This window comes from Rhincodon typus, chromosome 33 (genome assembly GCF_021869965.1).
Source record: "Rhincodon typus isolate 14 chromosome 33, sRhiTyp1.1, whole genome shotgun sequence".
NCBI lineage: Eukaryota > Metazoa > Chordata > Chondrichthyes > Orectolobiformes > Rhincodontidae > Rhincodon > Rhincodon typus.
In genome coordinates, this window is record NC_063364.1 from 27,286,662 (window position 1) to 27,300,063 (window position 13,402).

The following is a 13,402-nucleotide window of genomic DNA, read 5'->3' on the forward strand; positions in this document are numbered from 1 at the left end:
TGCTGCTTGGCCTGCTGTGTTCATCCAGCTCTACACCTTGCTATTTATGACTAATTGCTGGCTGTGTTCTTTTCATTCATTAAAACATAAGCTACTCAACTAACCAATGCATATGAACAAAAATAACTGTCATCAAATGAAGCAAATCATTCATATTTAAGCATATTCTTTGCACAAACAGGTAACAAATATTCCAGTTTGATTTGAGTGACAGGGAATTGCAGCTGACATTCACTTTAGCTTTTACAACAAAATCATCAGTCCAGATCAATAACATGGTGCAGTGGAGACACAGGCAACTGGACAGAATTGGAAAAATACAACATTGATTAGGTCTGATGAAATGTAAAGGCTGGTTGACACCTGTTTATTTTGCAGGCAAGGTAGAAAGACGACATGGGAACATGAGAAATGTGTTTCCCTTTCTCTCTGTAAATCTTCATTCAACCAGTGTTTGCCATAGTATCTTCCAAATGCCCTGCCAATCATACCAGTAGCCTAAGTGTGGAAACTCTGAGATGTTGAGCTACAATACCACATTGTTTGTGTGTGTGCAAGAGGAAGGGAGAGTGAGGGTGTGGGGGCAAAGACAGAGAAAGAGGGGGAGGGGAGGAGAGGGAGTGAGAGAGAGAGAGAGAGAAACTACTTTATTTTTTTCTCTTATTTTATTGCTTGCCCCCTCTCTCTTCATTTTTGGGGAAGAGTAGAATCACTACTCAGAGAACCATAGAATCCATACATTTGTGGTAACAGGCCATTTGGGCCATCGAGTCCACACCGACCCTCTGAAGAGCATCCCACCCAGACCCACACCCTTCCCTATTCCTGCATTTCCTACCCTAGACACTACGGGCAATTTAGCATGGCCAATCCAACTAACCTGCACATCTTTGGACTGTGGGAGGAAACCAGAGCACCTGGAGGAAACCCACACAGACACAGGGAGAATGTGCAAACTCCACACAGACAGTCACCCGAGGGTGGAATTGAACCTGGGTCCCTGGCGCCGAGAGGTAGCAATGCTAACCACTGTGCCATGCTATGTCACCTTGGCTTTGGGCACAAGAGGGTCAGTTAGCTGAGTTGGCTGGACAGCTGACATGCTGTGCAGAGTCACGGCAACAACATGGGTTCAATTTCCATGCAAACAGAGATTACGATGTAGGACTCTCCTCCTTAATCTCTCTTCTCTCCTGAGGCACGGTGACCCTCAAGTTAAACTACCACCATTTGTCTCTCTCTAATGAGAGAGCAGCCTAATGTCCTCCAGGACAATGGCAACTTTACCTTGGGTACACTTGGGAGAACTTCTCGGTGATCTGGGTGAAATGTCTTGTCCGTTCTTGCAAGATACAGGCAAAGAATTTTAAATTATGCGGGTAGGCACCATTATCTTGGCTCCCCTGGAGTGAAGATTGAGAGGTGATCTGAACAATGTTTACAATGTTAACAGGGATCTATAACAGAGATCCAGAAAAGTTATTTCTTCTGATCATGAAGAAACAAAAATCTTAAAATTACAGGCAAAGCCATTTAAGAAGCAAATTGTAAAGCACTTTGAGAGACATAGGTTAGTAGAAATGTGAAACTATTTCCAAAAAGGCTGTTAATTCTGGAACAACTGAGCTTAAAAGGCCAGTGTGGAAAGAATAGGTTATCAAAAGGTAAATATTGATGAGGTCACAGATCAGCCATGATCTTTGTAATCGAATGGTGCAGGAGATTTGATAGGCTGAATAGCTTACTCCTATACTCAGATTCTTTCAAAGCCCGACAAAGTGTAATCGTATTTGCTTTTACATTCAATTTATTTCAATATTTTTGTATCTGGTGATTTGGAAAAGGCAGTTGAATTTTACAGGCTTTGCCTTAGTGGTGCTTAAAATCAAAATCTCAGAGCAAAATCTGTTTAAAACAGCAAATTAACCTGGGGGAGGGGGGCGGGGGGGCGCGGACATCCAGCTCATGTGTCAACGAAGAGGAGTCTGTCTCAACTGTGATGCCTTTCATTGCCAAATAGTCAACCTTTACTCACTAGGTTCACCCCTAAGAAATGGGTAGAGCGAGCTCTGGCCATTTAGAGCTAACTCCTCTGTATAGCTCAGCACCTTGGAGGATAAAAGTAAAGAACAGAATTTAAACAAAAACCACCACCAACAGCATCAAGGAAGAGACCTCGATATTTCCAGGGAGTACTGTGGTAATTTACTAAGACTGCAGCCAAGCTGACATCTGCATTCGCTACTTTTATCGACGCTGACAGGAAAACTTTTTTGCCTCAACCCACAAAGTTCCCACATGAGAGCAGACAGTCTGTTCAGCTGATGAGTCTTTTTGTGCCCATTACCAAGTAAAAATGGATTTTTGTTTTAAAACAAAAAAAAAATTCATTGATTTAAAATCTACACACAGTCTGGGAGTAGAATGTGAAAAATCAACGCCAGTGATATTTTCACAAAGGCACCTCACAAAAGAGATATTTCTGGAGAGCAGCTTGCTATTTGTAAAAGAGTCTTCCAAATACATATAACACTGGAAAATTGCCATTCCCTCTGGAGAAATCTGAATGCACAGTGATTACAGACTTCTGTTAAGATTACCACTGTAACACTTATTCAAGAGAGAATGCACGGACAGCCCTAGGAACTGTATGTCAGTTAGGTTAACATCAACGGAGGCTGAGGTCATGCATAATTAGGGAACAACAATTCAGCAGAAACTTGTGTAGGGGTCTGAGTTAATCAAGATAACCAAAATATATTTGTAAAATAAAAAGAGAGAGAGTGCTGGAGTAACTCAGCCAGTTTAGCAACATCCATGGAGACAAAAACAGAGTTAATGTTTCGAGTCCAGTAGGACTCTTCTTTGGAAGAAGACAACTTCAACCCGAAAGGTCAGCTTTCCTGCTCCTCTGATGCTGCCTGGCCTATTGCGTTCATCCAGCTCTACGCCTTGTTAACTTCAGCACTTTCTGTTTTCACTTTTGGTTCAGATCTCCAGCATCTGCTGTACTTTGCTTTTATCACAGTTTTGTAAAAGGCAGATTGTGCCTCAACTAATTAAAGCAAGTCACAGAAAATGTTGACGAAGGAAAGACTGTCGATGTTGTCCATATGGATCTTTTAAAAAAAAGACTAAGTGCCACATGGAAATTACTGAAATTGTGGCTTACAGAATAGAAGGGTCAGAGTTCAAGTGGATAACACAATTGGTTTCAATAAATAGATGTCTTGGCAAAAGATTATTTTTCAGACAGGAGGATGGTGTTTCCAGTACTTTTTTTGATATACACATGGAAACAGGGAGCAAAATTTACTGGTGGCAAAGTTGCAGGTGGGGCAAACAGTGAGGATAATGCAAACAGGCTGTCTGCGTCATGTTGCCATCGAACAGGAAAAAAAGTGGCTGATGGAATTTAGTAAAGAAGTGTGAGGTGATGCATTTTGGGAGAAGGAGGAGGAAATACAGACATTATGGCTCAGTCTTAAAGGACACGTTTGTACATTCATCTGTGAAGGTGGCAGGACTTATTGGGAGGGCAGTCAGCAAAGTATACGGGATCTTGCATTTCGTATATACTGTTGTTGAGCAGAAACATGGGGAAGATAGGGAGAACTTTTATAAAGTACTCAGTTGTTCACAATTAGAGAAGTGTATCCAGTTCTGGTTGCCATACATTAGGAAGCAAGTGAGAATCTTTGAAAAGCTGCAGTGCAACTTTACTAGAATGATTCCAGGGATAGGAGATTTTAGCTACAAAATTAGGTTGGAGAAACAATGGTTGCTCGCCATGGAGTAAGGGTGATTGAGAGAGATTTAGTAGAGATATTCAAGATTATGACAGGTTTCGTCGAGATATTCAAGATTATGACAGGTAGACAAAGAATAACTGTTCCCATTAGCTTATGGAACAAATATTGATGATAAATTCACAGATTGCTTTGATAGGTGAGTGTTCAGCAAAAAAGGAAAAACCTTCATTTTGCAGTCTTGGCTGAGAGTTCAGAAATCCATTAGTCTGCTCAAACAGCTGAGCCCCAGGGAAAGCATTGCTTGATCGACAGTTTTGGATCACTTCTTTCAACTGCAATACGTATTTACATGGGTTTAGGGAGTTTCTGGTGCTCACTGTTTTTGCTATTGATCCTGTAAAGGATTTAGATCATTGACACTTTATTGGTTTGAAGTAAAAAGGAGTTCTTTTTAAAGAAAGTGAGGAATGGATGGCTGCTTGTTTACGTTATGTCAACACATCCTACGCACATGGATGTGTCATTGCCTGGGATGGGGAACATGTGGGAAGTGTGTGGAAGTGCAAAGTGGCATGAGATGGAGGTGCAGGGTGAAAGGAAGGATTGAGAAGGACCTTTTGAACTTATCATTTGAACAGCTCCTGCATGCAGACTATGGTTCACAACATCTCTAAAATGGAAAGCTGACCTGATTCCTGAAAACTGTGAAGGTGTTGGACATGCCTATATCCACCACGAAGCTTGTGAGATCCAGAGTATCAGGTTTGAGCTTGTGAATATAATGATCTGTTTTAAATATATTTTAATTTGATATATACACTTCTAACCTGTGTAACAATAATGAGTTTACTTATCTATAAAATTTAAGATGTTTCAACTTAGTTATCATTTTTTTCTAGACTTTAAAGCTTCTGCTTTTCTAATCTTTATCCTAATTTTATCTTACTTCCACCTTGATACTTCAAACCAGTTTCGTTGTTCTGTCCTTTTTATTGCAGCACAGTGACTAAAATGCAACTCTAGACATCGTGTCAAAGCAAATTGCTTAGCACTTAAGTAGTTCCTCACGACCTCTCAAACAATTGTGCTTCACATCAAAAATCACTTTCAAAAGAAAATGCAACATGTGTGGAGTGAGTCCACATTGAGCACAGCGAGATCACAAATGCAGCCAGGGTGACAATGCTGCTCAACACAGAAATGCTTGTCAAAATTCCAGAAACAATCGCAGTTCCTTTTCAAACCAAACTGGTACTGAGTCAGGTTGACCCACATTATATATAAAACGTCCAGCTATAAACCAATCAATCAGGTTAATTACTAATATCAAAGTCAATGGTGCACCGATCTAAAGGCTAGTTGTATCACCACAACAAGCTCCTCACTTCCAAATCTCAGAAGAGGAATTAGAACTGGGAGGGACTCTCACCCATCTCACAATACAACACCCTCTTACTGAAAGGCCAGTTTAAGAACATCCCTGCTGTAATAATTTCTTCAGACATCCACTTTACATTTTTTTGATTCTTGCAGCAATTTAAATTGATTGGCAATGTTCCTCTCCCCATTAATAGCATGGCTGTAGGTTAGAGAGGTCTTCCCAATGGAAGGGTGGTGTAACGTGTCAGGATGGGACATGGCTCAATTCTTGGAGGTGCATCTCAAACCTACAAACTTCAAACTTGAGGCACTGGAGGTTCCATGGTTCAAACAGAGAGCTCTTACCCTACGAATGAGACAGAATCCCTTGCTCTTCATATAAAACTCTGTCTCTAAGGTGTGTTCACCAGTTTCTCAATCCCTACTGTTTTCACTCTAGGCTCAACTTTTCATGTGCATCTTGTTAATCAAGGACCAGCTGTAATAGTGTCTGCAGACAATTGAATAAAATGTACATACATGATTTAACATCAGTTTGACTTTTACAGACGTGTATTCTGTCCTGGCTATGTATCTTACTATTCCATTAAGGGAGTCATAGAGTCCTACATTAATCTTGGGAACAAAACCAAAGTTGGTTAATTGTTGGCACATAGCCCACCAATTCCTGGCACCATCACAATCTGATCCTAATTTTCAAAAAGATTGAAGCCACTGAACCAAAATGGTTAACACACTAACTGAAGTCTGCAAAGAATAAGCTCACTGTTTAAAGACTGCATCTGCTGGGATCAATCTGCACAGCTGACATTACCACTTTAAAGGGGTGGTTTAATGAACATGAGGCTTTTGTTTTCAACAAACAGTTGCATACTCACAAACTCAAAAGGGTTTTTAAAAAAAAAACTTAAAATCCTCAAACTACTTTAACTATTATTCAAAATGAGTGACATTGGTAAATTATTTTAAACTGTAAGAGCAAAAAAAGAGGAACAGAACTAACATGAGGAACATACTGCAGACTATGCGCTAAGTTGACTTTGACAGCACATTGTCAGAGAACACAATCTAGACATAAGGAAATCACAAGGACTGGCAGTGGCAGTGGTGGTGGTGGTGGGGAAGAGGGGGAGAGAGAGAAAGAGAGTGAAGCGAGAGACAGCACTCACGCAGAACCTTTTCCCCCAAAGGGTGACATATGCGTAGGAAGTTACCATGGAAGGGGAACAAAACCATCTGTATAAATAGGCTCAAGATGAAATGAGAGGTCTTTTCAGAGACAGTAGGAACTGGGGACTCTGTGAAAAGGTGGTGTTCAGATCAAATGTAGGGCATACTGACTTTTCCCCATCTTTAAAAATTATTATTCTGTTATATATTGCAATTATACAGTACAATGCATAGAGAACATGTAGTCAAGTAAAGAGCAAAGTCACCAAAGTACGTAACAAACTCCATATGAATGTAAAAGTTCAAATTTAATACAACTCAGGAATCAGAAAAAGGTTTGAGCTTTTGCTTGTTGTTGCAAACTTTCAACACGTTAACTTGCATCTCTGCATACAAATTTTACCCAACACATTATTTTTAAGGCAACATGGTAAAATTTGCATCTCACCCTCTAGACACATCATGTTATATTCATTATATTCAACCTCAGACACATTATATCCCTGTGCATTATCCTGACACTTTGTCCATGTGTACAAAGCTATACATTTAAGATGTGTGGCTTGTGTGTTGCACTCCGGTTGTCAGGCCCAGTCTGCAGGTTAGCCACTACATAACCATCCTTCACCCATGTGTAACACACCATTTAGCTCAATCAACTGTGAATTGGCCTGCACATAAGTAGGGTGTGAACAGAACACGTGAGAAACATAAGGATAATGAGCAGGTTAGCACATGCTGTGGTGACTATAATGCAGTAGGTGATGCCCCAGGCTACATTACCCCCAGTCAGGTTTGAGCCAGCAGTACTTTACAAGGGTTGCCATTTAACCAACAAATCGAGGTCCCAGCCGTCAAAAGTACTTACAGCTGGGATGCCTGAAGGTTTACAGGTCACCTCACTTCCCCCATGTAATTTACAGACTCTGTTCAACCATTCTCAATGCTAACATAATCCAGGTAATACTGCAGAAGCTGGAGATCCTAAATAGAACAGAAGGAGCTGGAGAAACTCAACAGGGCTAGCCGCATCTGTGGGGAGAGAAATCGAGTTAACACTGAATCCAATATGGAAGCTGAAACAATCACATCAAACTTGAAACATTAACTTTGTTTGTCTCTCCATGGATACTGCCAGACTTGCTTAGTTCCTCCAGCACTTTCTGTTCTATTTTAGATCTCCTGCATCAGTAGTATTTGGCTTTTATTTGAAAATGAACTGTTACTTGATTGGCAGTTTGTAAACATGTCTGTAAGCAATAAGGAGTTGCAGCTAAAATGAAACTATTGTTAATAAAGCTGGCAACATTCCAAGAATAATTTTTCTATTTACTTTTATATGAGGATTCCTCTCTTTTGCCTCCATGACCCATTTAAACACACAACCTGAGGCCATGCAAGCACATAAAAGTCTAAATCTGTGCTCATATTCACATTCAGGATAAATCATTAAAATCAAGAATTAACGAGGCCATTGAAAAGACCTTTCAAAATCTTCAAATCCAGATAAAAGTCAGACAACATAAGGTGGGGCAATTTGAAAGTGAGCAGCTCCAACTTTGCAGGTCATAGGCTGGAAGCGTGCAACCCAAAACCACATTCCTTCTATAAACTCTGTTTAAATTCCTGTATTTGTTCAGGAGGACAAATGCTTGTTTGAAGAGCATTCAAATTTTACTGAGTGTACCACAGTTAGCAGTTGATGGACTTTGAACACTTTGAAAAACTCCCGAAAACAGGCAGCTGGCCTTGAACACATTGGTCAAAATGTGCATTTAGTTAAATACTGGCCTCCGGCTCTTCAGCACAGCAAGGATTCCCTGAACGAGCATTCCAATTTCAACTACACTATTAACGGTTTAGAATTCTTACCATTGACTTTCAGTTGCTGGATCATGAACTGAATCTGAGCTGTATGTCAGGTACCGATTCAGTTACTGAATTATGTCCATGAAGTGAACTAAACAAACACGAAGCAGAGCAAACACCAACCCATCACCTGCCCCTGACCTTTGCTGAGTAATTTCTCAATAATAAAACATCTGCAAAATCACAGCCCAGAACATGGAACTCTGAAGTCCTGTATCAGCAGCTAATGAAAGAAATTAATTCCCCAGCTGACCAATGCACATCTGCCTGGGCCATTTACAAAATGGGCACAAGAAACTGCTCCTTCTGCAAAGGCTACTCCTCCTCATCCTGGAAAAGTCAACCAGATGGTATCACCAGAAACCAAACCAGAAGCATTCATTGTAGCGTTTTATCCCAGCTTATCATTGCCTCTTTCAATTCACATTTCAACTACACCCAACACAAATCCAACATCCTGGAGATTGGAATCTCCAGATCTTGCTCAATCTAACCCTCCGAACTAAAAACGCGTTTGAATTTCAAACATTTATCAACATTACACTTGGCGAAAATGGCAGGAATTGTGGCATAGTGGTAGTATCCTCAATCTAGGCCAGAAGCCTCAGGTTCAAGACCCTTGCCAGGACTTATTGACCACATGTGGTGTGTTAGTATCATGGTCAAACAGATTGATTGTTAGCGTGCAATTCCTTCCAATACACTCGATGGTGTGTGTTAAGAGTCTGGTCAGCCATCCTGTAGAAGGCAATGGCTAACCACTGCAGTACTTTCCCCGTGGGTGTTAGCCAATCCAATGGAAGGCCATGGTCCAACCTTTGGAAACAGGGAATGGGAGACAAGACAGACAGGCGGACTTGCGAAAGGGTATCATTAAATGTTGCTGAAATGTATCTCCACAGCATTGTGGCTCTTATGATACCGCGCTGTCAACCTCTGTTCTCCACCATACGTTGTTGCTAAGTATCCTGATCTCTGGATTGAACGCAAGACACAGCCCAAATAAAAATAAATCACCTATAAAATGCCTTTCAAGTCATCTTCATCATTTGATAGAACAAAATCTGACACATTCAGTGACCATGTCCCAGTTTCACTGAGATAGCTGAATCTTTGTGGGCTTCCTATTTCTGAGATCAGTGGTGAAGTAACTCCCTGTTGCTGGCCACGAAAGCTGCCCTCAACAATCTCTCAATTGCCATGCTTACTTAGTTCTACATCACCCACAGAACAGGGTTACAGAATGATTAGAGCACAGGAGGAGGCCTGCAACCAATGTGTCAACTGCCCGCAAGATCTACTTTGCTACTCCTCACCCCAGTGCTCTTTCATTGTGATAATAATAAATTCAAGAACTGTGGATGCTGGAAAGCTGAAACAAAAACAGCAAATGCTGGAGAAACTCAGCAGGTGTGGCAGCATCTGTGGAGAGAAAGCAGAGTTAATGCTTCAGCTTCAGTGACCCTTCATCATAACTTACTTCACGGTTCTGAAGTCATTCTGATCCCGCACTGGATTCTGCGTTCTCTCCTCGGATGCAGACAGCCCTGCTGTGTTTCTCCAGCCCTTTCAATGATTTTCTCTTTAGGTAATGATCTAATTCGCTTTTGAAAGTTACAACTGATCAGTTTCCACCACCCAGATCCTAATCACTCAGTGGGTGAAAAAGCTGTTCCTTGTGCCACCCTCTGATGTTTTGCCAATCACTCTAAATCTGTGTCCTCTGACGCTCCATCCTTCAGTCAATGGGAACAGTGTCTCTCCATCTACTCTGCTCAGACCCTCATGGTTTTGAATTTCATCATGAAAGGAGCAGAGTTCATCATTGCCAGTCAAGAAAAATAAAAAAAAACACGAATGGTCTAGATTTAAAGGTTGTAATTATGATGCTTGCAATCATCAGCCTATGAAATTCATCTATACGGTTGTTGGATGCAACATTGTGAGGAGATGATCGGTGAAACATCCATTGGTTTGATAAAAGAAACTCATTGTGCATCTCGATTACTTGTAGTCTTGCTGATTTGCATTTGATTGCTTCCAGTTTACTTGTCCTATTTGGCTGAGTCTAACCCTTCTATTCATTTATTAAAATTGAAGTTAAAAGTGTTGCTTCATTTCCTTCTGACTCAGCCAAAGGAGTCTTCCTGTGAAGCTGTTAGCTAACGATGTAACAATATCCTATGTTAAAATGTGCGATCAAAATGCAAAAAGGCACCAAGCTTTCCCCTTGTTCAAAAATGAGAAATTTAGAAATTTCCTTTAAATCCACTTCAGTTGATGCAGTGGACTATAACTGTCTTAAATGAGCTCAAATACCTGTTGAATATGACTTGCCTGAAAATTTGACATTTTGAGCTGGCTAACAAACTCTCAGATTCACACCATTGTCCCTGATAAAACATGTTTGGGACATTTAATGAGGATCCATGTGAAGTACTGCACACCATGCTCTGTATTATTTCACAAACACATCCAGAGCTCCATGTAAATGATTTAATTTAGTTTTTTGTAAACAGATGTAAAGCCTGGAGACATCTGCCTGTTGTGATTTGTCAAGGCATTGTATAATGCAAGCTACATTGCAAAGCTTGGATTTATATTAATGATTTGGATGAGAGTGTAGAAAGCATGGTTAGTAAGTTTGCAGACAATACCAGGATTGGTGGCACAGCAGACGGTGAAGAAGGTTTTCTAAGATTACAGAGCAATCTTCACCAATGAGTCGATGGGCTGAAAAGTGGCAGATGTAGTTCAATCTGGATAAATGCGAGATATTACATTTTGGTACAACAAACAAAGGTAGGGCTTATATAATTAACGGTAGGGCTGTGGGTAGTGTTGTAGAACAGAGGGACGTAGGGGTTCAGATACATAATTCTTTGAAGTTTATGTCACATATATACAGTAAATATACAGGAAAATACACAGGAAATGGCAGAACCCTTTGGAGTATTGATAGACAGAGGGATCTGAGTGCACAGGTACATAGGTCACTGAAAGTGGCAACACAGGTGGAGAAGGTAGTCAACAAGGCATATGGCGTGCATGCCTTCATCAGCCAGGGAACTGAGTTTAAAAATTGGCAGGAAATGTTGCAACTTTATAGAACCTTCGTTAGGTCGCATTTGGAATGTTGTGTTCAATTCTGGTTGCCACACTACCAGAAGGACGTGGCGGCTTTGGAGAGGGTACAGAAAAGGGTTACCGGAATATTGCCTGGTATGGAAGGCATTAGCTATGAGGAGAGGTTGGAGAAACTTGGGTTATTCTCACTGGAATGACAGTTAAATGCAAAAATCCAGAGGGTGGTGTCAGTGATTTAACTTTCCATCATGATGCATCTCAAGTCCTCAAGCACAGCCATCTTTTAGAGATCACTGAAGTGATATCTCCTTTTAATGAGTAATATTGCATTAAACCACACCACCTCTGAACAAGTTGTGGCTTTTTAATGAGATGTATCATTGTTTTTAAAGTGCACAGTCATTACTATTACTGAATAGGAGTAGCTTTCTAGGGCCAGAGCGACTGCATCCATACAATGTCCAAAGCTTCCACTGAAAGAATTGCATGATTTAGAAAAATAAAGTTTTTCAAAGTTTATAATCGATTTCTAAGGTGTACATGTTAATTGTTATTTATCTTTCGGTTAAAATGCATAAAGAAGGAATTGAGAATCAAGGCACTTTAGTTTATGGTGTGCTGGCTACAAGAATACATCAACGTGGTCAGCAGCAGGCTGTCACCTCATAATTAATGGTTAAGTACAATGCCTCCCCCACCACCAACTTAATGATTTAGCCATCTCTGAAACTGGTACATGACACGGAATTTATTAGATTCATTTTTATCAAATGTCCAGGATGATTTGAAATATCAAACGACATGCTCACTGAATCCTGTGTCAGAGTGTCTGTGTCTGAGGAAACGCACACATCAGAAGAAGCGTGTACACATGTCAGAGTGTAAGTGCGTGCATGAGAGGGAGCACAAGCGTGTCAGAGGGCACACACGTGTCCGTCAGAGGGATTGCATGTATAAGAGGGTGCACATACGTGTCACAGACATAGTGTACACATGTCAGAGAGGGTGCATGCGTGTCAGTACGTGTATGTGTCAGAGTGTGTGTATGTGTCAGAGGGCAATTGTACAGCAACGCTATAATTTTTGCAAACATTCAGCATGGGGAGGTGCAGCTCGCTATTGAGGAGGTAGACCTCATGCACGTGACTGGGGAGACAGCTGCACTCAGAACCAGATCCTTGATTTGCTAGGTTTTCTTCAGATGAAACGGTGGCATGCCTTCACTCGACTGCAAAACTAATCAGTATATAATGTTATTGGGATTGATGAGCCTCATTTACCCAGCATTGGAATCATGCTCTACTTCCCTGCCAAGTTCAGGCCGGATGCTCTCTCCCATGAGGAAGGGCGTTGCTTTGACTTTGATATTAAAACAATTACACAGTCAATTGACAGGAGAGGTTCTGGCTTTGGCAGAAGGTCCCTGTGGGAATACTCACACCCACTGACAGGAGACATGTTCCGAGTGCACAAGAACCTTTCCCAGTATTTCACTCAAACACCTCTAAGAGCAGCCACTGCCAAGTCTCCATTTGGAACTTTAAATACAGACATGGAGCAGTATGAGCCGAGAGAACCTCAAATACAAATGCAGCTAGGTGCGGACCACATTCATTACTACTTACATTCTGCACCTCTCCTTCTTGCATTGAGTTATTATTCTAAACAAGAAACAAAACAGCAGCTCTTAGTCTCACTACTTACTGCTCTATGAAGGTGAAATCTATTTCCCTCATGCAAGCAGCAAACCCATTCATTTAAATAGCATCTGTCAGGTAGTAAAATGTCTCCAAGGAGTTTCACTTTGCAACAAAACACAACTCTGAACCACAAAGGGACATGGTGACTACGATCATAATGTCAGAGAGAGGAGAGGGAAGAGGAGAGGAAACAGTAGGTAAAAAGAGTAAGGGCGGGGGGGGGGGGGGGAAAGAGAGATAGAGAAACAGAGAGAAGGAGGTTAGAGAGGGGAAGAGAGAGAAAGGGAGAACGTGAGTAAGAGACAAAGAGACAGAGAGGGGCAGAGGTGGAGGGAGGCAGACAGACAGAGAGAGAGACACATGCACGCACACAGAGAAGCAGAGAGTGAGAGAGAATACAGAAAGACAGACAGAAGCAGAGACAGGGGGGTAAAAGAGAGAGGG

At 41.2% G+C, this 13,402-nt stretch overlaps 1 protein-coding gene across 1 annotated transcript in view; it reads right to left on the reverse strand.

The window, feature by feature from the left end:
* LOC125486777 (A-kinase anchor protein 13-like) overlaps positions 1–13,402 on the reverse strand; it is a 121,206-nt gene that overhangs the window by 13,631 nt on the left and 94,173 nt on the right. The gene's annotated exons all lie outside the window — the stretch shown is intronic.